At 42.3% G+C, this 27,874-nt stretch overlaps 1 long non-coding RNA gene across 1 annotated transcript; it reads right to left on the bottom strand.

Moving 5' to 3' along the window:
• Nucleotides 1–4,226: 4,226 nt before the first annotated feature.
• On the bottom strand, nt 4,227–5,205 carry LOC103892782 (uncharacterized). The gene is made up of 3 exons (XR_656978.4): nt 5,079–5,205; nt 4,688–4,964; nt 4,227–4,593 (listed from the first exon to the last, which is right to left on the bottom strand). It is a non-coding gene; the product is annotated as an uncharacterized LOC103892782 (long non-coding RNA).
• Between the last annotated feature and the right edge of the window lie 22,669 nt (nt 5,206–27,874).

Raw genomic sequence — 27,874 nt, 5'->3', positions numbered from 1 at the left:
GCTAACCCCCCCAACTAGATATGTAAGACTGACTCAATGCTGCTTAAGTATTAAAGAACTGAACTGAGATTTGAGATGCTACCCAAGAGACATAATTTGCAACTTGAGCAACCAAGTATACTGCCTGTTGAAATGGACAATTTACACACTTTGGAATAATATAACACTCCAGAGTCACCACAACATAAAATTCACAACATCCAGGATATAATTACAAATTACTCAATACATAAAGAAACAAGAAAATTTAATCTATTGTTAAGAGAAAACACAGCAATGAGCCCAACCTTAAGAGAACTCAGAAGGTGGGATTCGCAGATGAGGATTTTAAAGCAGTTATAGCTATGCTCAATGCTGATATACAAATAATCAATAAACAGAAAGGAAATCGCAGCAGACAAATAGAAACTATTAATAAAAACCACAAGTTAAATTCTAGAATCAGAAATACAATACCTGAAATTAAAAAAAAAAATCACTGGATGGGCTTAATGTAAGTGAACGAGGAAAGTGTCAGTGACTCTAAAGATACATTAATAGAAATTTCAGTCTGAAAACTAAAAGGAGAAAAAGATTAAAAAATAAAAATGTTGGCTCAGTGACCCACGGACAATATCATAAGGTTTAACCTACACGTGACTGGAATCCCGGAAGAAGAGAGGAGGGAGATAATGGGGCAGGAAAAAAATATTTAAAAAACTAGGCCAGGCGCAGTGGCTCATGCCTGTAATCCTGGTACTTTGGAAGGCTGAAGCAGGCAGATCACCAGGTCAGGAGATCGAGACCATCCTGGCTAACACGGTGAAACCCCGTCTCTACTAAAAATACAAAAAAATTAGCCGAGCGCTGTGGTGGGTGCCTGCAGTCCCATCTACTTGGGAGGCTGAGGCAAGAGAATGGCGTGAAGCCGGGAGGCGGAGCTTGCAGTGAACCGAGATTGCGCCACTGCACTCCAGCCTGGGCGACAGAGTGAGACTCCGTCTCAAAAAAAAAAAAAAAACATAAAACAAAAACTAATGGTTGATAATTTCCCAGATTGGTTAAAAGACATAAATTTACAGACTCAAAAAATCAGTAAACATCAACCAGGATAAATATACTTACAGAAAAAGGCATAGAAACAGAGGTAAATGAATATTTTCTTTCTTTCTTTTTTTTTTTTTGAGACATAGTCTTATTCTGTCGCCCAGGGCTGGAGTGCAATGTCGCGATCTCGGCCCACTGCAACCTCCGCCTCGTCTCCCGGTTCAAGCAATTCTCCTGCCTCAGCCTCTTGAGTAGTTGGGATTACAGGTACTCGCCACCACCCCTGGCTAATTTTTGTATTTGTAGTAGAGAAGGGATTTCACCATGTTGGTCAGGCGGGTCTTGAACTCCTGACCTCGTGATTCAGCCACATCGGCCTCCCAAAGTGATGGGGATTACAGGCGTTAGCCACTGTGCCCAACCTAATGCTCTTGAGGATGAGAAAGAGAGGAAAGAACTTTTTTTTTTTTTTGAGTCAGAGTCTTGCTCTGTCTCCCAGGCTGGAGTGCAGTGGCGTGATCTCGGCTCACTGCAGGCGCCACCTCCCTGGTTCACTCCATTCTCCTGCCTCAGCCTCCCGAATAGCTGGGACTACAGGCGCCATGCTAATTTTTGTATTTTTAATAGAGACGAGGTTTCACCATGTTGGCCAGGCTGGTCTCGAACTCCTGACCTCAGGTGATTTGCCCGCCTTGGCCTCCCAAAAGCTGGGATTACAGGCGTGAGCCACCGCGCCTAGCCTGGGGGACCTATTTTAACTTCAGCATCCCAGTCTTCTCCTTGTGAAGTGAGGAAATTGGGGCCCAGGGGAGTCCCACTCAGAGCTGTGCTGCTCTTTCTAGACTCCACTTCAGGCACTGGGGTATTAGGTTCCCTAAGCAAATGGCCTCAACTCCATTTCCAAAGACTGCGAGGGCCTCTTTTCCAGGTCTGTTTAGCAGAGAGTGATCCAAGGGGCTGCTGTTAAGAGGAGTGCTGGGGAGAGTGTGAACAGGACTTGGGCATGTGGGTTGAGGAGCTACAGGCTAACGTGGGGTGGGAACCTCATTTGTATTCCTTCTCTGGGTAACAAATATTAGGGACAGACATGCATGGAGCATATTTGCTATCATCTCAGGGGAGTGAAGGGAAGTTACAGAGAAGCTTGGTAACTTGTTTAAAGTCAAAGTAAGAGGCAGATGTGGAATTTGTATACATTGCTAGCCTCAAATCTTGAGATTTTAAAAAAATCAATTCTAATCTTTTATTTAACAATTATTCTTATTCTCCCCCCCACCGCTGCTTTGAAGTAGCTAACAGATGTGTAAGCACGTGCATTGTGTAAGGCACAATGGTGGCTGCAGTCGTCTTTGTGATCATTGTGGTGTGCCATCCAGATCCCCTTTCATTAAAATACTTATTGCTGCAGCTGCTGAGCTTGTTGTCAGCACCCAGCATCCAGCTGTTAGCCCTTCCAGATTGCCTCAGCTGCAGAAGGACCCCTCACACAAATACATGCCCCCATCTCTGGTAGAGTTCACATCCAGTGACTGGTAGATGCAGAATACAGGCCTAGTGATCTCAGCCTTACTAGGACAATGCTAAGTTTGCTCCAGAGCTCCCCATAGGGTAGGCTGAGGCTGTCTTTGGATTTGGACTTCATTGTCATGAATTTGCTCACAGTTTCCTTCTGACCATTCCTGCTTTCTTCCCCTTCCTTCTACAGAACTTGATACCAAAGATATTCTTTAATAAATATTCTGCATGCTAACCTATATCTCGGAGTGTGCTTTCTGGAAAATCCAACTACAATAGTGATCCTTCCATAAGATGCAGACAAACTAATTTCTGTTCCTAGTACTTTAGTGGGGAAAGTAGGGCATGAATCTAAGTTACAACAGTATTAGATAAATGTAGTAAGAAGTAGGGGATGTGGAATCACTCTGTAAGGCATGATTAGCATATTAGGGATGCCAATCCCTTCTTCCATGCCCTTATACCACCTCTTTAGAGAGTCTGATCTTTCCACGTCCCTGGAAGGAACAGTCAAAGGTGCCATGTAGTCATGTACCTTCTTTCACAGTTGACTTGTCACAGAGTGGACATCAGACCCAGGAGAAAACAACCCATTGGCTTGGCTTGGCTATTAGCTTTTCCTTGAAGACATTTGAAATTGAGACATAGTAAGAACCTACTCAGTTTCCACTGGACTCTGGGATTGATGGAACAAATAAACCACCTGATATAAGCAAAATCCAGAGAGCAGATATGAAGAGAGCAACAACAACGAAACAGATATGAATAGAGAGGCAGACAAGTGAGAATGGGGTGCTCCAGAGATGGACAGAGTAACTTCCATTCCTGATTTTCTGGTTTCTCTTACTCCAATTTCATATGAGATCTGGCTGCATTTTATGCCTTAGGTTCTGTGAGTTAGCCCTGTATTTTTTTTATTGAACACATTTAGCTTTTTTGGCTGAAAAGGTCTGTTTCTTATAATAATATTGGAGTATGACAATCATAAGGGGGAGGGATTTGAATTGGGAATTGCTAGAAATGAGATTTCAATGTGGGAAGATGAAAGGATCTTGGAATTCAAGGCAAGGAGAGCATCACACACAAAGGTGCTGAAACACATACTTGTTGGACATATTTGGCGGATGATGAATGAGCCAGCTTGGTCAACATGGGTTGAACAGAAAGCAAAATAACAGGATAAACGCTTGCAAGACTGATGGGAAAACTTTGATTAATCGATGGAGCTGGCCTGGATTTAAAAAATCTGTTTATTCTTTTTAGGAATTCCCAAAGGCTGTAGAAGACAGAGAATAAGGGTAGAAAGCAGTAAAAGTTGGCTGTTGGAAGAAGTGAGAAAATAAAAATAGGGCAATGGTGTCTTACATGCGGCAGGGTAATAAGAAGAGATGAATGAAAATCGGCAGTGAAATAAAAGGAGTCAATGGGGTACTAGCAGGGAATATGGGCTTCCTGCTGAATGATCGAGGGGAATAGGCTGTTTCTTAGGCACAACATTACATTTGCCACATGTGGCTGCACAGGCTGGGCCCTGCCGGCTCCAAGGAAGGATTCCTCTTTACAAAGACTTCAAAGGGAAGGTGCCCCTGGGCTTGTGCAATAGGGGTGGCCTTACTCCTAAGTCATAACTCTGTGTATCCCCTCAACATCTTTCAATTGATGGCCATAAAAATCTCAATTCAAACTGGTTTTAAAACGGGGACTTTATCGGCTCATTTAACTGAAGAGTGAAGAGGCATACGGGCTTTGGGGGTGGATTCAGAAGTCCACACCATCAGCGTTCTGACTCCAGACCTCTTTGATCCTTTCAGAGCAGCTTTTCTCTGTGTGTCAACTCTATCCTCTGGTTAGGTCCTTTGATGGCCAAAATGGCTTTAGTAGTCTTAGATCCAATTTCTTTATAACTCTCCCTACACAAAAGAATAGAATCTTTTTCCATGGTTTCTCCAAACTCTGGTTAAATATCTCCTCACTTCTCATGGACCTAAATTAGGTGTGGTTCATCCAAGTAGTATACAGATAAATGAATGTCTAGCAATTTCCTCTCCCCGTCTCTCCCTCTCAAAAAAGAAAAAGAAAAGAGGTAAAAATGAAAAAAAAAACCCTAATATGCAGCATTTGATTTTTATGGCATAAACTCTCTCACCATGGCTGATTTCAAACTACCAATGTGATGTCCCTGGACCCAGCGTGCGGTAGAGGGGCCCACAGTGGACTCTCTGAAGCCCCTGGGAGCTGGCTCCAGCAGTCTGCTAGGTCTGTCCCTGAACCAATTCCTGTGAATAGGTAGATAAGCCCTGCTGATTGGCTTCGGGAAATCAAAGGTGGCTGATGAAGCTTGTTGGGGTTAGTTCCATTCTTCCACATGTAAGGTAGGGATGGAGAAAGTGGATAACAGTTGGCCAATTGTGAAATGTCTGGTACTGTTAAAGTTAATGCAGGAAGATGAGGATGGAAGGTAAACTATTGGAGAGAGGAAGGCAGATAATGGAGTGAGATGTGGAAAAGGAGTCAAAGATAATGATTGGGTGGCTTACCCAGAGCACAAAGCATTGGGGACAACGAAGAGGAGCGAAGTTAAGGAGTAAGGACAGATTGACTAAAGTATTCATCTTTGCACTAAGGTACTCATCCAAGCTCTCTACAGTTTGGCCCCAGTTCATTTTCCACGTCTATTTGGGAGACGTCTATTTGGGAGGCAGTATAGTGTCCTGGGGACTAGTCTCATGATCTTGGGTGAGTTTGGGCAGCAATTCTGAACCTCTGCTCTCCTCAGAGCTTCATGGGGGTGTTGTGAAGATTAACTCAGCCTATGAGAAGGTGTAGGGCATAATGGCCATGAATGAAGTCTCTGGGGCTGGGTTGCCTCACTCATACTCCAGTTCCAGCAGTTATTGTCTGTGGGACCTTGGGCAAGTTGATTAAAGTCTGCACCCCAGGTTTTGCATCTGTAAAATGGAGACTACCATAGTATTTTTCTCTAAGGTTGTTATGAGGATTATATGAGTTACTTATAACTTATAGAGTTAAAGTGGTTTTATATATATATATATAATAATTTACTTATAACTTACAGAGTTAAAGTGGTTATATATATATATATATATATGAAGTGGTTATTATAACTTATAGAGGTAAAGTGGTTATTATAAAAAGTACCTGGAAAATGACAAGTACTGTTCAGAAGTGATAGCAATAGTTGTGTAAAGTATTTAGCAGAATGTTAGGCAAATAGGAGCTACTAGATAGTCATTAGCTACACTTATTATTATGACCACCTGCTACTGCCTTAGCCAGTCTTTTGTTTTGTTTTGTTTGTTTGTTTTTAGAAATGAAGTCTCACTCTGTCACCTAGGCTGGAGTGCGGTGGTGCAATCACTGCTCACTGCAACCTTGCACTCCTGGACTCAGGGTGTCCTCTCCCCTCAGCCTTCTGAGTAGCCAGGACTACAGATCTGCAACACCTTGAGTGATACCCAGATTTTTACGCTCCAGCCAATGTTCACATTCCCTGCTGTTTGCTAGAAAAATGATTGCAAGACTGAGTGGGAAATGCAGACCACATCCATACATTTCTTCTTCTTCCCCTAACTCTCAAACACTGTGTTTGTAGCTCTGTGGGCACTTACTATTTCAGCTGCACAGTTTTGTTTTCTGTAGACTTTCCGCATTTGCTCACATTCTTGAAGTGAGATGGTGGCTTGGCCACTATGGGCAGGGTTTAAATCTTATTGGCTTTATTGTGTCACCAAGGAGCTCCTAGATCACTAAGAAAAAGAGTACATATGTTGATTTCAATGCATTAAACTCATTCTAACATAATCTAAGATATCTTGTCCGTGGGTCTTGGATCTTGGCTTTTTCTACTGTTATATAGGAGAAAAGAATGGGTTTATGTATCAGGCAGGGTCCCAGCAGGGGGCAGAATTCACCCCAGGTGCTTCAAATGCACCTATTAATGCATAAAAGCCTAATGCATTAATAGGTTTTAATACAGGGATGAACTAAAGAGTGGCAGGGTTAAGGAAACCAAGCAAGGGTGACAAGGCACCCAGAGAATAGTAACAGTGGGAAGTGCTACTTCCCTAAGTGATGAAGCAGGCCACTGTGTTTTCAGAGCCCAGGGAAGGTGGAGTCCCAGAGGAGGAGCCACCAAGTTAGAGCTGTTGTCACCGTGACGCCCAGATTCTCTAAGATACGAGGACCTAAGGTAGGGAGGGGAGAAGAGTAAAGGCTTGTCTTGCCTGCTCCTTTTTCTCACACTCAGATCTTCTGCCAGGGCCACCCATTGGCTGAACTCAACCAGGAACCTGCCATCAAGGAAGGCTGGGGGACTCAGTCCTCAGAGGTCAGCCTGCTGGGGCAGGGGACAGGACCGAGAAAAGAGAATGGATAACATGAATTTTAAAAATATATTTTCTATGTTACAGTATATCCAAAAGAGTATCATTTCAACATGTCAATGATATAAAAGTTATGATGTTGATGATTTGCATTCTTCTTTTTTTGTACTAAGTCTTCAAATCCAGAGTGTATTTTATTCTCCTAGTGTATTTGAATTCAGACCAGCCACATTTCTGGGGCTTAATAGCCATATATGTCCAGGGGCTATTACCTTGGAAAGTATAGTCCTATAGTTCTAGTCTGTTATCAGTATCTTTGGACTTAAACATGGAAAGAAAAAAAATGTCAACACAATAAAATGAAACCCTAGTGAAGAATAATTGTAAAATATTATGCCATTAAAGTCTTCAGGAAATCTAAGCCCACATTCTAGGATTTAGAGTGATGAATTTAGAGTTAACAGAGCTGATGAATGATTAAAAAGTCTTTTTCTCCTTCTAAAAACACACTTTCTTTTCATCAAACAGAACAAAAGGAACCAACAACGCAATATGCAGATTATTTATGAATCTCTCAACTTTGAGAACCAGATGTAATACAAGTCTGCTATTTGTAAAAACTAAATCAGTGATAAACACATGTATCAAAATTATGTGCCTATAATAGGATCTGTTTTCAAACACTCACTGAATGTATACCACATGTAAAGAAGGAGCTTTATCGCCATGACCAGAAAATGTCACTACTTTCTATTCAGATTTTTTCCTTAGAGTAATAAAGCTGGACAGCGTTCTTTGTGGAACTTCAGATGACTATGATTTCTTTTTCCATGAGAAGATTAGATTTTGTTATTTCCTAATCTTGTACAATTTCCAGTTTGTGACAACATGGTTCATGTCCTTGCAATTTGGGAATGGTTGCTTGTTTTGGTTTTCCCAATGAGATGGTTTGTATAAAAAGCTTTTAAACTGTATCTTTAGTTTTTCCTGATTTAATTCTCAGCTAGGGAGATTTCTCCTGTTACCTCTGAGTCTCCCCACTTTCTCTTACCGATGAAGGAGAAAATGTGTACAAATATGCATTTTTCTAAGGATACAGTATGATATTGCTGTATTGCTTTTACATAAACTCTGACAGCTTTACCTTTTAGAAAGGGAAATGGAGCAAAATTGTACTCTGTCTATTGCTATTCGAAATTAGATTGAAATAGCTCAGTAAGCAATTTTTTTGCAACCTGTTGATTATGTGGTCTACTTCTAGCAGGCAAATCCAAGCATATATTAGAATATATTTAGGAACAATGAAAATTATGCCAGCTTAAATCTCTCCTGCCCTTCAGCCTTTTCTCTCTTCTGGAATATTTCATCTTCATTGAACATTCATGTACTTCTGAAAGGATCAGGAAATGCTTGGCTTTCATGCTTTTCTGCCTTCTCTTCAAGAGTGCCAAGTGGCCAAGAAAGACTGTTTTCCCAGGAGTATGTGTGTGCCCATTTGAAAATTCTAGGGCTTCCAAAACCACGTCTGTGACTTGATGTTAGCATTCCAAAGAGTCTTTATTCATGGTTTAAGCACTTGATGAAGAGTCCTCAGAGTAAACTCCTGGCTAAAGATGGATGGCCTGAGTTGATCCAAAGGCCAAATAATTTTCAGACATTTCTTTTGGATGGAAACACATGTCTTTCCCTTGGCAATAATCTCCTTGGGAGATAAACAGGCAGACACCAACTTATAAACAGACTTTGAGAAATTTCATTTGAAAGTCAGTTGTTTAGAATGTGTAGTGATTTCTTTCTATAGAAGTAATATTATAAATGGCGGTTAAGGATCAAAGTCAGCCAAAAATTCTTACTTAACCCAGACCTCGGTTGAAATAGCGCAATGGCAAAGAGTGGAAAACAAAAGAGCCATACTGTGTGCATCTGGTATCCTTGTAGAATTGGCATCTCATGGTGATGATGGGCACAGCTTCTGGGGCACACTGACTGTGCTTGAATCCAGGCTTGGACACGCACTTGCTGTGTGACTTTGGGTGGGTCACTTAGCTTCTCAGTTTCTTCATTCATAAAAGGGGCATGATATTATGATCTATTTCATGGAGCTGTTGTGTGAGAATTTAAATACACACACACGCAGGCACACACACACACACGTGCATTATTAGAACAGTTCCTGGAACTCAGGAAACACCATGTGATTGTTTGCTCTCATTCTTGGTTCTAGTAACTGGCAAGATGCTGGATGTATTTCAACCACTGTTTGATATTTCAATGAACAAAGAGCAATACTGAAGAAGCATTAACAACAAAACAACAGAGAAAAAAAGTAGTAGATGGCGTTTCCCCCCGACCCCACCCCATAGCATTATGGTTCAGGGGAAATAAGTTGAATTAGAGGAAACAGGAAACAGAGAGGTGCTGACGTTGAATTATGGGACACTTTCAGTGTTTCCAAAGATTGACTCTTTTTAAAAAGTTAAGTTTTTTAAAATCATAAACAATTTGGAGAACAAAGAAAAGCACAAGAGAGAAAAAGTCTCCACATCAGAACCCCCGGAAATAGCCTCTAATAACTTTTCATTTTGTCATCTTTTGGTATTTTGTCCTATGCATCTAGACAACTCTCAAAAATAATTTATAATAATTTGATTTAAGCCGTCCATATTATTTTCACACTTGATTTATTCTCTTAGCAACATACTGTAAGATTTTTCTTCATATTCTTATACTGTGTGATTTCTAATGGCCTCGTGGCTTCCATTATGGACAGAAGAAAACTGATACAGGCAATCCTTAATTGATGGACATTCCGATTGTTTCCCTTTTTATACTATTCTAAATAATGTTGTTATAATTATGCATATGGATAAAAGTTTACTGTTACTCTTTATTCCTTCTAATCAAGAAGTTAAATTTCTAGAAACGTATGCATAAATGTTACTTGTAACCTAAGGCATTTGATACATTTTGCTGAGCTAGCTTTTAGAGTATTGCAATTCATCTTCTTTTCCAGCAATGCGAATGCAATGTTTTAGAAAGTTTTCTAAATTCTGACATTGAGAATGTATTTAATCTTGCCAATCTTTTAGATGAAAGGGGCATCTCATGATTTTAATTTTCATTTTTTATCTGATGTTGACCATTTTTCATATGTTTACTGTCCATGGGAATTTCTTTTGTCAATTACCTATTCATGTTCTTTGACCATTTTTCTATTACTGTTCAGTTTTCATTTTTTTCTTCTGTATTCACACAATACAAAAATGTATCTAGAAAGGAAAATAAATTGCACTGTGTGCTCCAGGCGAGACTGTTACTGGAAAGTGAGGTGAAGTCCCCCCAGGGACTGTTCATAGGAGCCTCTGCTGCACTGAGCAGTGAAGCTGAGAGCAGGTGACTCAAAGCAAAGAGGGATCACACACAGGGTCCAATGGCTGGAGCAGGAAGGAAACTTGGGAGCCAGCAGTATCTGATATATGGATAGATATTAATTATTGTAGGTACGGGAAAATAATGCAAAATTAAAATAAAAGGAGGACGAATTATTATGTGAAAGATTTCGAAAATACCAGACAAGTTGAGTCAAACAATTCTGCTGCTTTCTGTATGTCAGTTAGGAGGTCTCACTGATGAAGACTATGTTTAATATTTTGTGAAATAGTAATAATAATGTAGCCCAAAGACAGTTCACATCCCTACCACTGGAAAACTAGAGTAAGAGCAAGCTATAAATAATAAATGTATAATTATTTTCAATTGATTAAATTATGGTTTAACTAGCAAGAAAAGGACAGGTGCTCAGTTAATTTTTAAATTCTCAAAAAATTTACATTTTATTATACCTAAGATAAAACACTGAACGGTAGGAATCCCTCTTTGTGAAAGAAATAGAATTACAACATGCATAATTTGGCAAGGATGGCAGAATGTTGAAAAAGTGAGAACATTCAAAAGGGAAAAAGAAGAAAATTATATGCAAATATTACACAAAAACACAAGTATACGATAGAAGTGGAATGGCAGAACTATGCAAAGATCTTAAAGGGGTGGCGACATAGATATAATACAATATAAATTATAAGTCATGGCTGGATGCAGTGGCTCACGCCTGTAATCCCAGCACTTTGGGAGGCCGAGGCGGGCGGATCACGAGGTCAGGAGATCGAGACCATCCTGGCTAACACAGTGGAACCCTGTCTGTACTAAAAATACAAAAACAAAATTAGCCAGGCGTCGTAGCATGTGCCTGTAATCCTAGCTACTCGGGAGGCTGAGGAGGGAGAATGGCGTAATGGCGTGAACCTGGGAGGTGGAGCTTGCAGTGAGCCAAGATCATGGCCACTGCACTCCAGCCTGGGCGACAGAGCAAGACTCCGTCCAAGAAAAAAAAAATTACAAGTCATTGGTAAAATTCAATATAAAGCTTAGAAGAATTAGACAAAAAAATCCTGGAGATTCACATGCCAAAAGGTATGGAAATCATATACTTAGGAAACTATACTAATAAAAGGAGCAGATATAATATTCAACATCAAAGGAGACAAAAAGCTGGATTCTCGATTAGAAATACCTGTGGGACATGGCTATTTGGGGGTCAGTGGGACGGTAGAAATGCACACACAGTTAGAAAAACTTGGAGTCAGAGAAATGTTACCTGCAGCAGCAGCTGCATGATAGGCCCAGATGGGCCCTAATGGGAGTTAGCAGAGGGTGGAGAGTAGCGGGTAACAGGAGAAAGACACTCCGAGCGAGTAAGCAGGGGTCCATATGACCTAGTGGGAGATGACAGGAATAACTGGACTCAAACAGGTTGTACCCAGGTGATTTGGCAGGAGGTGGTGAGGTAAGGGGTGGGACTGGACTCGAGGTGGGACTCAGACACCGGACCAAATTGAGGACTAGCTAAGACAGAAATGGAGTGGAAGCAGCTTTCCATAAGAGATGCCCACCAATGTGCCACATCCGTTTACCATTGCCATGGCAACACCTGGAGTTACCGCCCATTTCCATGGCAATCATCCTTCTGGATAACCACCCCGTAATATACATGTAATTAAAAGTGGGTATAAATATGACTGGGAACTGCCCTGAGCTGCTCCTCCCAGCACATTACCTTATGGAGTAGTCCTGCTCTGCAGGAGCAGTCACAGAGCTGTATCACTGCTGGAGCTGTAACACTGCCTCTTCAATAAAGCTGTTTTCTTCCACCCTACCACTGGCTTGCCTTTGAATTCTTTCCTGGCCCAAACCAAGAACTTTTGTGGGCTAAGCCCCACTTTGAGGCTCTCCTGCTGGATATGCAGGGGCACCCAGCAGGGGAAGGCAATAATTGGAGAGCTATAGAGTTGGCACAGGAGTTCAGCTGCTGAAGTGGAATTTACCAAAGGTACGTATTTGGGGGATGGGCAGGAGCTGAGCAGAGCCTCTGTCCTAGGAGGACGAGTATTGGTTAGAACCATGACTCAGGAGAGTCTGTTAACTCATGGATCTGCCTTACCACTTCCTGGGCTGCAAGCTGGGGTCATGACCGTAGGGCCGTAGGGCTAGCACAGGAGATAAACTACCAGGAGGTAGAGGCCCTGCATTTTGAATGAATGCACCTTTGGTACCCTAAAACTTAAAGTATAATAAAAAATAAAAAAGAAAAAAGAATTTAAAAAACAAAAAACAAAAAACAAAAACAACAACAAAAATGCCTCAATTCTGAGGACTGGGATATGGCCAGTGCTGAAGGTAGAGCAAGTTGCGGACAAACAGGCCCAAATGATGGAAAGGGGAATGAATCAAACCGCAAGAAAAAGAAAATGGAAAAGAAATGAAAGGAAATTCATGTTTATACAAGTGTTTGCATTTGGAATAGAAAATAGAGTCTGTAAGAGAAAATAATTTTAGAGTGTTGGGAAAAATTCTGAATTTGATATGGTAAAAATCCTTTTTAAAGTGCTTTATTTATCTGGAATTCAGCATGTAGATCTTAATAACCAAATCCAGTCCTTCAAACACCCGAGCTCTAAAAAGAATTCACCATTTGGATTAAACTATCTCTAAAATATCTATTATTTTATCCCTCACTTACACAGAGTCTATTGAACTTTTGGCACAGATTCAGGGTCAGAGTTATAAACATCCTGCCCCGTGCTGTGGAAGTGCATGCTCTGCCCGCTCCTTGCCTCACCAGTTCTCTCTCTCGGTGTGGGATTATCAACCATCATTTCCACCATCAGGATGCCCCTTCCTATACAGCTGTTTCTTTCCCCTTTCTCTTCAATTTATTTCTTTGCTATTCAATGAAAAGTTGGATCTTGTCAGAATTAAAATCAGTTTAAAGAAGGAAGAGAAATTAAGTGGTTTCACATGAACAAACCCAGAGGTAGGGTAGTAACCTCTGTAACGAGGGAGTTAGACACCATCGGGAAACTGTTGGTTTTCCTTCTCTGCTTCCCTGTTCCTGTGGTTACATCGTCACAGTGCAGTACAACTGCATGGTTGATAATATGGCCTCCAGCAGGGCAACATCTCCATGTCTGGAGAAGGGAAAAGGCTTCTCTCATTTTTTTTTAGAGATGGGTCTTACAATATTGCCCAGGCTGGCCTGAAACTCCTAGGCTCCAGGAATCTTCCCACTTCAGCCTCCAGAGTAGCTGGAACTGCAGGCACATGCCACTGCACCCAGATACCTCTTCCAATTTAACTAGAAAAAACTTCCTAGAAAGTGCACTGATTGGCCAGGCTTAAATCACACATTCATGCCTTGAGCCATGGCAGGGGATGGTGGTGAGGCACTGTGAATAACTCTGATTGGGTCATTTGTTTACCGCTTGTGGCCAGGGGTCAGAACATTTTTTTTTTTTTTTTTGAGACAGAGTCTTGCTCTGTCACCCAGGCTGGAGTGCAGTGGCACGATTTCAGCTCACTGCGAACTCCGCCTCCTGGGTTCACACCATTCTCCTGCCTCAGCCTACCGAGTAGCTCGGAGTACAGGCGCCCGCCACCACACCCAGCTAATTTTTTGTACTTTTAGTAGAGATGGGGTTTCACTGTGTTAGCCAGGATGGTCTCGATCTCCTGACCTCGTGATCCGCCCGCCTCAGCCTCCCAAAGTGCTGGGATTACAGGCGTGAGCCACCGCCCCCGGCCAGAACATCTTATAAGAAGGGAGGCTATGGTGGAAGAATGATCACCACTGCGAGAATCATTGTGAGCCAGGAGGCAGTCTCAATTTGTGTTTGTTATTACAGACAATCAAACTTGTGAAGAATTTGAGATGATGAAATAAACAAGACAGTAAATGAGGGCACCTGGGATTTAGTGGCAGACATGCAAGGATCTGTAGAAACTGCAGCGTGGATCTGGGTTTGCTTACTCCTAAGTGGCACTGGGTAACAGGAATGTTTCTGTAAGTACCAAATGGAAGTACTTTCCTGCAATGCAAAACTTGTGGGATCACTTTCTGTAAAGATTTTAGGACAGGGTTGATACAAGCTTGTCAGGAATAGATGAAAAAAAACGCAAGTCTGCAGCAAGCAGGGATAGATGCCCCAAAGTGCACTTTAATCTTTCACATTTACAGAAATAAAAAGTGGTCTGGGCAAATGTCTCCTTAAGAACCATTTATGACTCTTGTAGGGTTTTACAAGGACACTGCTAAGGTCCCAGTGAAAAGCCTAGCACCATCCTGAGCCTACTGAAAAAGATCCCGAGACTCAAGGGCCCCAAGTGACATTGGCCCCAGGCTATGTCCTGCTGTCCCTCCAGCCCGCCCTCAAAACTCAGTGAGAATGTAGCATCTATAAACAGGTAATGAGATGGAGTACGGACCCCCACTTAGGGGCCTGTGGAACCCCCAACCATGGAAATAAAGGAAAATCTTGAGTTCCTCCAAGGGAAATTCTAGACACCTAGCCAGCCCTGAGAAGCAAATGAGCAACTCGATTAAGCAAGAAGGTAACAGTGGCTTAAAACAACAGCCAAGGAAGTTAGAGTCAGGAGATGTTTGGTTCCCTACAGAAACTAAAGATAACACTTTTTTTCTGTCTTTTATTTTAGGTTCAAGAGGTACACGTGCAGGTTTGTTACATGGGTGAATTTTGTGTTGCACGGGTTTGGTGTACAGATAATTTTGTCACCCGGATGATCAGCATAGCACTCAGTAGGTAGTTTTTCATTCCTCACCACCCTCCACCCTCAATAGGCCCCAGGGTCTACTGTTCCCTTCTTTGTGTCCATGTGTACTCAGTTTGTAGCTCCCACTTAAAAGTGAGAAAATGCTCTATTTGGTTTTCTGTTCCTATGTTAATCCACTTAGGATAATGGCCTCCAGCTCCATCTATGTGGCTGCAATAAGGACATGATTTGATTCTTTTTTATGGCTGTGTAGTATTCCATGGTGTATATGTACCATATTTCCTCTATCCAGTCCATCATTGATGGACATAAAGATAACATCTTTTCTTTTCTTTTCTTTTTTTTTTTTTTTTTTGTGAGATGGAGTCTCACTCTGTCAACCAGGCTGGAGTGTAGTGGTGAGATGTCAGCTCACTTCAACCTTAGCCACCCAGGTTCAAGCGATTCTCCTGCCTCAGCCTCCTGAGTAGCTAGGATTACAGGTGTATGCCACCACACCTGGCTATTTTTTTTTTTTTTGTATTTTTAGTAGAGACAGGGTTTCACCATGTTGATCAGGCTGGTCTCGAACTCCTCAGCCTCAAATGAACTGCCCACATTGGCCTCCCAAAGTGCTGGGATTACAGGTGTAAGCCACAGTGCCCGACCAAGATTATATCTTAACATGTGTCCCTGAGTTGTTTTCTAGAAACCTAGACCCCCACCAAATGGATCCCCTGGTGCATATACCCCAGGCAAGAAGGAACTGAGGACTGAACTCTGGATTGCTATTCTTTGTTCTAAATTTCTTCCTGAGAGGGCTGGAGGAGGTCATGCTTACAGGTTCAGACCTAACATCTTTTCTGCTGACCTCAAGTCTTCAGACAAAGTTTCACTTCCTTAATCAATTACAAATCAGAAAATCTTTGAATTTACCTGTGACCTATAAGCCCCTGATTGAAGATGTCCTGACTTTTTAGGTCAAACTAATGGATAGCCTCCATGTATTGGTTTATGACTCTGCCTGTAACCTCTGCTTCCTCACCTTAAAAACCCTTACATGTGGTCAAGCACGGTGGCTCACACCTGTAATCCCAGCACTTTGGGAGGCTGAGGCAGGTGGATCACGAGGTGAGGAGATTGAGACCATCCTGGCTAACACAGTGAAATACCGTCTCTACTAAAAATACAAAAAATTAGCCAGGCGTGGTGGTGGGCACCTGTAGTCCCAGCTACTTGGGAGGCTGAGGCAGGAGAATGGCACAAACCCGGGAGGCAAAGCTTGCAGTGAGGCGAGATCGCGCCACTGCACTCCAGACCGGGCGACAGAGCAAGACTCTGTCTCAAAAAAAACAAAAACAAAAACAAAAACAAAAAACAAAAATGGCCAATGGAAAGGCCAGGAAAGCACGTGATTTTAACTTTGGCAGTTTTACAACCAAAGGAAGAAGGTCAAAGAGAGTGAAACCTCTTCCTTTCTGAAAGTTCTGATTGAAACTTGAATTCTAAAATAGTCTTTGGCTTGAAAGATTGAACTGCACCATCTTTCCGTATAAAAGGCATGGGAAGACACATTTTTATGTGTTGTTTTATGGGTTTTCTTCGCATCTTTAATGTCTAACCACTTTATAGTGCTTGGCTTTGCAGGGCCCTTGAGATAACCTCCCGAGCAATACTGGCTCTTTTATTTGTAACACAGGAATAGTTAAGAAAGTGCCTGCACGCCAATGCAAATTATTGCAATCTTAACTAGAAATAAGGTAGTAAAGATTGCTCGGGCTAAAAACTTAAAAGAAGGTTAGAATACAGAGAGGAAGAGAAATCTTCCAAATAGAATAATGAAGTTAATTGGTACAAATGAGTGTGTTTTACCATACTTGAAGATTAATTGCATTTTGTTAACCGTAAAGTTCTTTTCTCCTCCCACCAATTTGGTGGTAGGTTTTTTTGTTTGTTTGTTTGTTTTTAATCCCTTGATTCTAAGAGTTTGGAATGCATCTTTAAAAGTGTACATTTTGTGGCTGGGCGCGGTGGCTCACACCTGTAATCCCAGCACTTTGGGAGGCCGATGCAGGTGGATCACGAGGTCAGGAGATCGAAACCATCCTGCCTAACACGGTGAAACCCCGTCTCTACTAAAAATACAAAAAATTAGCAGGGCGTGGTCGCGGGCGCCTGTAGTCCCAGCTACTCAGGAGGCTGAGGGAGGAGAATAGTGTGAATCCGGGAAGTGGAGCTTGCAGTGAGCCGAGATCACGCCACTGCACTCCAGCCTGGGTGACAGAGCAAGACTCTGTCTCAAACAAAAACAAAAACAAAAACAAAACAAAAAAAAGTGTGCATTTTGAGGAGTTACAGTCCCATTGTATAAGACTTTATCTATAGAGCTCTTTATTTATTTGGTATAAAATCTATTATAAGTGAGATGTAATTATTTGCAGATCATAAAACACTGTATTTTTTCAATCTGTTCTTGTGTGTTACTATTTATTTACTAAAATCTATTTCCAATTTTTAATGATTGATGAAGTTAAAGGCATTTTGATATTTACTTTAAGAAGTTATCTTAAAGATTCAATTTTTCCTTTTTCTCAGTCTTATTCCAATAATTACGAAAGGCAACTTGAGGTGATGGTGAAGAACACAGGCTTTGGTTTCAGATGGATTTTGATCTAAGTCCTGGCTCCAGCCATTACTAATTGTGTGACCTGAGATAATTATTTAACTTTGTTCTGACTTTGTTTTCTTACCTATAAAAGGGGAATACTTTGACAATACTTAGTTTATAAGTATAATATTATGAGAATTCAATGATATAATTATATAATTAACATTATGGTAATAAGATACAATTAATACAGCATGATATAATAGAATTTTGGAGCATTAAAGCATTTAAACTGTTAGAAAACAATATAACTAATTAGCGAAAACATTTTACACTAATGGATTTGGTCAGATGTCAAACTAAATGATGTATTACTACAGCACAAGAGGTCAGCGAGGGAAATTAGTATAGAAGAGATAGCTCAGTCTCTGATTCTGGGCTTTGCATTTGAATACTCATTTACATATTTCTTTAAGAAAAAGTGATTTCCACCAAGATGCATTGGCCTGTGTAAGGGTCCCTAGGCGCATAGAGCTCTTGGCAAGAATATTCGCACCCAAATATTTTATATGTAAGATAGTGAAAGGAAATGTTTAAAATATGCCTATAAAAGTTGAAACTTAGTGTTTTAAAATTCTCTCTTGGATTTCTTTTTTTTTTCTCACCAGAATCCTTTTCTTAGCCCAGCGAGGAGATGGAAAGGGAGTAGGAGGAACGCTGAGAAAGTTTCACCATGCTTTGCTTCTTAGGTCGTAAGTATATGACTTGTGGTTGGCTCAGACCACACCTTTAAGTTTTGTTGGTTCATTAAGACTTATTTCCACATCATAGAAACTTAGAACTTGGAACACAGAATTTATGTGAGAAAAGGCTAAAGTAGATTTGTTTTTTTTTTTTTTTTTTTGAGATGGAGTCTCACTCTGCCGCCCAGGCTGGAGTGTAGTGGCGCGATCTCAGCTCACTGCAACCTCCACCTCCTGGGCTCAAGTGATTCTCTTGCCTCAGCCTCCCGAGTAGCTGGGATTACAGGCACATGCCACCACTCCTGGCTAATTTTTGAATTTTAGTAGAGACGGGTTTCACCATGTTGGCCAGGCTGGTCTTGAACTCCTGACCTCAATTGATCCATTCACTTCAGCCTCCCAAAGTGCTAAGATTATAGGCATGAGCCACCGTGTCCAGCCCCAAAGTAGATATTATCTAATATATTGTTTTTCCCAAAATAGTCCTCAGAAATATCCCAAGAGAATCCCCCTCTTTTTCACTCTCTGATCTCATACATTTCCTGTGGTCAAATAAATCCCCTCTTGAAACTTCATTATGCACATTAATATCTTAAAAGTTCTGAGGAGTCCTAAAATAAAGAAACCAGTATGATTCACTTTCTTTAACTCAATGAGTATTTCCCAAACTTCTGTGCCCATGGCACCCTTTTTTTTTCCAGTGACAGCTGACATTCATGGAATCAGTGTTTCATGCAGTAGATTTCAGGTTACCCCGGGGTAATTCATCATGCCTGCAGAACCATGTCCGTTCTGGTCCAGTGTCCATTATCCCTGGTCTCGGCCGCCTAGGCACATATGCATAGCAATTTCAGGAACCCAGTGATGCAACCTGCCATTTGTAAGTCACAAGTTTTAGATTCAGGCCCTTGTGAACTCAAAGCTTCAGCAGGTGTTTGAGATGCAAAGAAACATGAGATCATGGCTGTATTAGGGTTCTCTAGAGGGACAGAAGTAGTTGGATGAATGTATATATGAAGGGGAGTTTATTAGGAGAATCGACTCACATGATCACAAGCTGAAGTCCTATGATAGGCTGTCTGCAAGTTGAGGGACAAGGAAGCCAGTTTGAGTCCCAAAACCTCAAAAGTAGGGAAGCTGACAGTGCAGCCTTCAGTCTGTGGCCAAAGGCCTGAGAGCCCCTGGGAAATCACTAGTGTAAGTCCAAGAGTCCAAAAGCTGAAGAACTTGGGAGTTTGGTGTTCAAGGGCAGGAAGCATCCAGCAGGGGAGAAAGACGGAGGCTGAAAGACTCAGCAAGTCTGTTCTTCCATCTTCTCCTACTTGCTTTATTCTAGCTGCACTGGCAGCTGATTAGAGGGTGCTCACCTAGACTGAGGGTGGTTCTGGCTCTCCCAGTCCACTGGCTCAAATGTTAATCTCCCTTGGCAACACCCTCACGGACACACCCAGGAACAATTCTTTGCATCCTTCAGTCCAGTCAAGTTGATACTCAATATTAACCATCACAGTGACCTTCACCTGGGCTGGGGGGTCAGGGTGGCTAAGCTGAGCCTTTCTAAAGAGGCGACTGTGGAAGAGCCCAGTAGAATTCATGCACTTGTCCCAGCTGCTACATTTTCTTCTACAGAGGCTAGGGAAATTAGCACCACTGGTATTTTCTATCTCTCAAATTTGTTTCCATGTATAAAAAGAAAAAAAACCCAATAATTAAAAGAGAATGATAAGATGTTTGTGTTTGTGAGAAAGGAAAAAAATGGGCTACTCAGGTATTAATAAAAGTGAATCTTCTCCAAATACTCTACCTATTTCTCAAGGGACTGTTTCCTTGCAAATATTGAAAATGAGAAATACAAGGAAAATCTATTTATTCCAAAGAGGAGTGCAAGAATGGGTAGAGAAAAGCCAATATATTTCCATAGTTTTTCTTTCCGTTTCATTTTTGGGATGGACTAAGACTTGGCAATTTTTCTTCCCATATGTCTCCTGGGTTTTCTTCAGGAATGGAAACCATTTGTGATCATAGGAAGAAATGTTCCTGCTGACACATGGGCGTTCTTTGCTGCGTAGGCTCCAAGATTTTTAATGACAGCCATGTAAACCCCTAGTTCCCAGTGAGTGTTTGCATGGCCCCGGGCAGCTGTGTTTGCAAACACCTGCTGGGGGAATAGATAAGATTTTGCTGCCCTTTCTGGCCCAGGATGATGGATGTTTCCCTCTGTGTGGTCACAGAGTGAGAAGGCTCCTATGGAGCTGTAAAGGAAGAGCTCCCTTAACCACATAAAACAGGGAAGAGTAAGGGATGGATGCAGAGGAACTTTCTCTAGAGCAGTGGTTCTCAAAGTGTGGCCCTGCGTCGGCATCATCAGCTTCACCTGGCAACTTGTCAGAAAAGCAATTCCTAGGGTGCCTTCCAACTCTCGGAATCAGAAACTCCTGGGGTGGAGCCCAGCAGTCTTTTTGACAAGCCCTAGCCCTCCGGATGATTTGGATGCTGCTAACATTTGAGAACCACTGTCGGAAAGGAAAATAATCTGCTCAGAGGGGAAAGAGCATCACTGGGCATTCTTCAGATACTACTTTGGTATTTCCTCTGCAGTATAGTCTCATTTTGATCCCTTTGCCATTAAGTCCAGCTTAAGGATTATAATAGTACCTATTCTTTTTTTTTTTTTTTTTTTAAACGGAGTCTTGCTCTGTTGCTCAGGCTGGAGTGCAGTGGCACGATCTTGGCTCACTGCAACCTTTGCCTTCCGGGTTCAAGCAATTCTCCTGCCTCAGCCTCCCGAGTAGCTGGCACTACAGGCATGTGCTGCCACGCCCAGCTAATTTTTTGTATTTTTAGTAGAGACGGGGTTTCACCGTGTTAGCCAGGATGTTCTTGATCTCCTGACCTCATGATCCACCCGCCTTGGCCTCCTAAAGTGCTGGGATTACAGGCGTGAGCCACTGCATGGGGCCAGTAGTACCTATTCTTAACTACACAAAGACGGCTAAGAAGCCCTTTCTGTACTTTCCTGAGTACAGGTGAGTCTGGCTGACATTTCTAACACAGTGATGCTTAACTTTGGCTGCATATTGGGATCGCCTGGAAGAAACTTTTAAAAATCCAAATACCCAAAGCCACATCACAGACGGGTTAAAGTCTGAGAGGAGGAGGGATGAGACTTGGGTATCAGTGTTTTTAAGCCTCCCCACTGGGATGATTCCAATGTGTAGTCAAAGTTGGCTCTAAAAGGAAAGGGTCATTGAGGCTAAGGGAAACGAAAGACTACGACATGTACGTAGGCAAGATTGCTAAGCACTGGATTTCAAGCCTGAAAATTTTAGGGCTTATCTAAGTCCCCACACCCTGTTTCCTGATTCTGGTGCATCTCCGCAGGCACCTTTCTTCACCTCTTCCCATTTTATTCTTTTGCAGACCACAGCTCCTGTGAGCCATCTGACTTCCTGGCTTCCAAGAGCAAGTCTAGGCAGGCATCAGATTTTACTTTAATTTTTAAGTATTTATTTATTTATTTATTATTTTTGGATCCATAGTCTCACTCTGTCGCCCAGGCTGGAGTGGAGTGATGCAATCTCAGCTCACTGCAACCTCCGCTTCCCAGGTTCAAACAATTCTCCTGCCTCAGCCTCCTGAGTAGCTGGGACTACAGGCACACACCACCATACCCAGCTAATTTTTTTGTATTTAGTAGACACAGCGTTTCACCGTGTTGCCCAGGCTGGTCTCAAACTCCTGAGCTCAGGCAATCTGCCCGTCTCGGCCTCCCAAAGTGCTAGGATTACAGGTGTGAGCCACTGTGCCCGGCCGACATTGGGTTTTATAATAAGACATTATCTTCACACTACCTTTGGCTCTTAGGTGCCAAGTACACAGAGGCAATTTTGATGGAGGCTGCTCTTTGGGCCACTGGTCTCATGTTATCCTATCTCTATTCTCCCCCCTCCCTTACCTTCCTGTGCCCTGACAGGAGCTGTTCATGCTCTCTGGGGCAGTGATTACAGCACGGTGCCACAGTCCACTGTGTCTGATTCTCCAGGTCCTTTGGGTCCTGAGACATCCACATTTGGCCTTTGTACTAGTCAGAGTCCTCCAGAGAACCAAAACCAATAGAATACATATAAATAAATTTGTTATAAGGTATTGGCTTCTGTGCTTATGGAGGCTAAGTGGTCTCACTACCTGCTCTCCGCAACCTGGAGTCCCAGGGCCAGCAGTGTAGTTGGAAGGCTTGAGAACTGATGGTGGAGATTCCAGTCTGAGTTTAAGGACCTGAGAACCAGGAAAGCTAAGGGCAGAAGAAGATCAATATTCCAGTTCAGTCAGGCAGGGAGACAGGGTGAATCTTCTCTTCCTCTACCCGTTTGCTCTATAATGTCCACCCACATTAGGGAGGGCAAACTGCTTGACTCAGTCTACTGATTGAAATGCTAATAATCTCTCAGGAAAACACCCTCACAGACACACCCAGAAATAATGTTTAGCCAGATATCCTAGCATCCTGTGATCTGGAGGAGTTGACACATAAAATTAATGATCACAGTCTTTTTGGGTAAAGGATGAAGCATGGGGCAACCTGGGGTTTGGTGGGTGGTAGATTACCTAAGGTTTGGGAAGATTAGTAATTGACAGAGTGTTTGTTCTTTGACGTTGGTGGGGTTACAGGGTGTAGGGGAGATGGGCAGTGTCACTAAACATCCTGGTGTTTGCAAACAGCTTTAAATTGGAAATGTGTGGGTGTGTGCATGTGTGTTCACAGGTGTGTTGGGGCTGAAACCACATGGAATTGAGAAAACTATCTTTGATAATGTAGATTACAGACACAGAAGTTGAAAAGAGATCCATTCACAATTTAGATAGTGAGGGACAGACTAATGACAGCTCTTTTGACTTCTTACATCTGGGTTTTGTGGCTCACAATTTTTATCTATGTCATTAATATGTGTCCATGTGTCCATGTGGTGGTCCAAATATCCAGAAAGAGTTTAAGGGTAGACTAACAGAGGAGAGCAGTACACCAGGGATGACCAGAAGCAAAAAGTCATTAACAGCTCTACATGCAAAGGGGCAAAGTGAGAGAGCTGCTGCTAATGGGAAGGACCCACATCATAGATATGTGGCCATGGGCAGAGGCACACAGCCGTTGCAAACCACTGCCCAGCAGGGAATAAATGCTCTGACGTCAAGTGTTTGTTGCACATTCAGTTGTCAAACTTGTTTCCCCCAGGACTCAGCAATTCCTTACCTTAGCTTCCTGGTAGATTTTTCAGAACAACCAAAGTTTTGCCTAGCAACTGCCAGACTTTCCAATGATCAGCTTAAAGGAGAAAGAAAACACTTAGTACAAATTGAATTAGCTCCCTTTTTCTCTTTCCCAAACCGAATGCAAAATGCTCACAAATCAATGTATTGCATTTATATAGCAATTTACTCCCTGACCCACAATTCCACCCCCATTTGGAGCTTAAAGCAGAAACCTGGCAAATTTCGTTATCTCTGATTTATAAGTGGGAAAACGCCTATTCAGTGAGGTGAGTCCACATTTATTGCTGGTCTATAGGCTTGTTTAGTTCCTCCTGTGAGGGTGTTTAGAGGAATTGCGTGGAGCTTTGTTTGTTATTAAAACGAAAGCCAGGCTCTGTCTCTCCAGCTGTCTAATGACAAGGGAAAAGATGTCAGGGCATCCTCATTTTACAAATTACCTAGGAACAATTCCTACTAGGGTAATTTTATTCATTTTGAGACATTTAGCTGCCACTAATCCAATAAGGATATACTTCCAGGATTCTAGGGTTAGAGGCAGCAGGTGAAGAAACAAGTAGACATTAATACTTTGTAAGCTGTGAACAGAAAAGATATCTTTTTGCTCTGAACACGGAAGCTGGGTGAGAGACAGGCAGAAAGGCTTCCTGGCACTACTGCATTTGTCTGCAGAGAATTTTTGTCACACTTGGCTCAAAGATACGCGAAGGATGAGGCTAAGATTTGAGTCTAAGGATGAGAGAGAGGCTCTAAATGTGGGTATAGGAAAAGGGACCGCAATCAAACATCTTCAGATACACCCTACTTGCTCTTTGACCAGACAGCCGCTTCCAGTAACGGGTTTCATTGGAAATATCCCTGTTTTTTCTCCTACTAGCCGTCAGCAATTAGAATTAATCATAAATAAAAAGTAACGCTGCTAAAACTTACGAGGTCAAGTTTTTTATTCCTTCGCTAAATGAACACATTTAAAGCGAGCCATATCATCAGGCAATTAAGTGTAGAGAAGAAATTATATTTACATGAACTTAAAGATGGTGTTAGGTTATAAGATCATGGAGTTCATAATAAGATAACATAGTTGAGGAACTGAGAATTGGCCTTTATCTACCCTCTGGTTTAATAAATGAGGATACCTGATGCATTCAAACTATAAATGATTAGCCAAGAGTGCCACAGGAGTCAAAAAGCCAGGGCTCCATCCCAGATTTTTTGTTTGAGGGATAAATGATGAAGTCTGGATCTTCTGGTCTGAAATGGTGCCTTATGCCAAGAGAGGAATCTCATGAAAATCAAATCAGAGATGAATCATTAGGCGTGGCCAGCACCAGGGCCTCAAACAGTGCTTTCAAGACTCTGCTGCTCTCTCTCTGTCACCTCTAGTGTTCTCTGTATTGGCTTTGCCCTCAAGGTGGCCTTCTACCCATGGTACCAAAGATAGGCCCAGCTAATTAAGGTTCCTTTCCAAGTGGCTCAGGAGCCCTTTTCCAATAATTCTGCAAAAGGCCCACGGGATTGCAGATTGCAGTTGGAGCAAGTTGTACGTCCAATCTTGGAGCACAGGTGTAGAGTCAGCTCTCTCAAACTCCACAGACTGAGAATGGGAGAAAGACAGTGCATGACTCAAAGACAGGCTCAGCAGATTGAGCCACATGTACCCTTTTCTTGGGTGGGACACCCATGACTTTGGACTTTTATATCCCTTTCCACATTCATACCTGAACCCAAGAGAAGGCAAGAGCAACAAAGCCAAACATTTTTAGAAATGTATTCTTTGTTGTTTGAAGAACTCTCCCAATTTTTATAACATTCTCAGACTTCAGACTTGGCATACACTCAAATTCATGTCAGTTTTCTGAAATAACTTTTCCAATCACATGATCACGATTTTAAGTCTTAGCAATTTCCTTTAGGAGAACATTTGTGTTGATTTAGCACCATTGCTGAGAATTCCTGTGCCTGATGTCTGCACCCCTTGACTCCAGGTAGCAGTCCAGAAAAGGCTAAAAGGCTCTTTGGAAACACCTGTTAGGGAGCCGCGCACCTGCTTTCTGATGACCTCATTCTTGGCCATCCAGGCATCCAAGGACGACGGCTAACAGTTCATAAATCTAACCCACTCACCATTCCTCAGCTCACACGTTGGATCAGAAGGCTCCTTTTCGCTTTTCTTTCCACCCAAAGTTTCTGGCAACAGAAAACTTTGATGTTTTCTGAGAGCCTGGGAAACTTGGATCGCATGCTATTAGCAGCTGTACTTTATAGTTGCAATGGCTGTGGAGGACTTATTTCTAAGTGTTGAAGAAATGTATTGTCACCCAGATATTCAACGAGGGCTACAGAGAGGTGTGAATTAAAACATAGAGGGCAAACCACAGGAAAACGTAATATTTGGATATCTTACTTACAGGAATTATTTAGAGCCAAAGAAACGAAAATACAAAGTCCCTGGCTCTTCCAGATTATATTAAATTCCTCCATCCCTAAAGTCAAAAGCTTTTCATTGGAGAATGAGACATGAACAATACTATCAAGGGGTAAGCTGGTGGCAGGCTAGAGACAACCCTTTTTGGAGATCCCCACGCAGCTAAGCACAGGGTGTGGACATACAGCTCTATGCCTGGAGGCTCATTAAATTCCCTTTGTAAAAATTAAGACTCTTGGGTCTGACCCCAGCATTATTGAGTCAAATCTCCAGGGAAGGAGTTTTAAACATTTCCAGGTTTTAAACAGAGGCTTAGATTGCCTAATTCAAGGGGAGAGCAAAGCTTTGCAACTAGCTCCAAACAACCACAGGTTTACTCTCTGGGGCTGGCACCTTTCCTATGGAACCCCCTTGAGATGCAGCCTGTTTCCATCCACTGCTGTCACTAGTTTCAGCTCCATGTAGCACATCCAATTGAAAACTCAAGTGCCCATGTTCTGGAGGATCAGGATCAGGGATTCTTGTTTCTCCAAGGTGCTGCTTGCTGTCTCTTCGCTATTGGACTTTGTAGGGGCTTGAGGCTAGTCTCCCGGCGCCTCACCACCCTACCCCTATCCCCGCCCTGGGAGGAGTGCTATGGGTGTGGTCAGGGCCAGGACATTTTACTGGAGCTGAAGGCCTGGTCCATCTTGTTCCCCTGACTTCCCTTCTTTAGTCTGGATCCTATGTAGTAGACATTGAGAAACACCCTATAATCTCTAGGTTATATTATAGAGCATCCTTATAATAAAGCATCCCTCTATAATAGGTGACCCTATTATAGAGCATCCCTATAACCTCTAGGGAGTCTCCGGACCCAAGACTTTTGTCATTTGTTCCCTATGCCAGGAATGTTCTTCCCCACATCTACATGGCCTGCTGTTTCAGCTCCTTCAAGTCTTTGCTCAGACGTTGCCTTTCAGGGAGGTCCATGCTTACTACCTTATTTAAAGTGGCTAACTGCATTTCTCAATCTCCCTTATCACGCTTATTTGTTTTTCCATAACATGTGTCACCATCTAATGCAAAATATAATACACATACAATATTTAATATACATATACGTATTTGCTATGTTTATTGTTGATTTTCCACACCCAACAGAATGTAAGCTCTACAAAAGGAGGGGTTTTAGGTAATTGTTGTATTGGCTGATATAGTCACAGAGCCTAGAACTGTTTGTGGTATTCAGTAAATATTTGTTGAGGAAATGAATGAATGAATGAATGAGGAAAAATGAAAGTCTGAGCCAGCTACTTCTAGAGGAAGGCCTAGTCCTGTTTTTCTCTTTTTTTTTTCACCTTCGGATGCTCTTCCTTCTCTAATATGCCCCTGTAAGCTGAGACTGGAAGCAACTTGGCTCCCACTCCACGCCATCCCAGGAAACACACACTGGGTGCCTATTCTGCCACTGGTGTGAGCTTCGTGGTCTCCACTGCTCACTCTCACACTCTCACTCTCTCACACACTCTGCTTTTCAGGGCAGACATGCCTACCCTTTCTTCTCGGCCTCTTACACTGACCTCACTTAGCTAAAAGCTCTCTCCAAGGGGCAGCCCAGTTCATTCGATTCCATATAGGGGTCTGGGTCAAAGTTCCAGCTAATATGTGCTTCATTTTCATGTTCCTGCAGATCTACTTGGGAAGGGTAGTCCCTGCTCTGTGGCTTGCTAACGTTTAGATCTCTCCCTTTAAACGCACCTGGACATTATTTGTTATCTCAGCATCCCAGAGGTGACCCAATCCAGCCTTACTGTTTGGGGCAGGGTTCAGGCTGTACAACCCAGCACACTTCTGTACCTGGGGA

Source organism: Pongo abelii, chromosome 19, assembly GCF_028885655.2.
Source record: "Pongo abelii isolate AG06213 chromosome 19, NHGRI_mPonAbe1-v2.0_pri, whole genome shotgun sequence".
Lineage (NCBI taxonomy): Eukaryota > Metazoa > Chordata > Mammalia > Primates > Hominidae > Pongo > Pongo abelii.
Note: the sequence above shows the minus strand (reverse complement) of the source record. Positions and strands in the feature narration are given on the sequence as shown.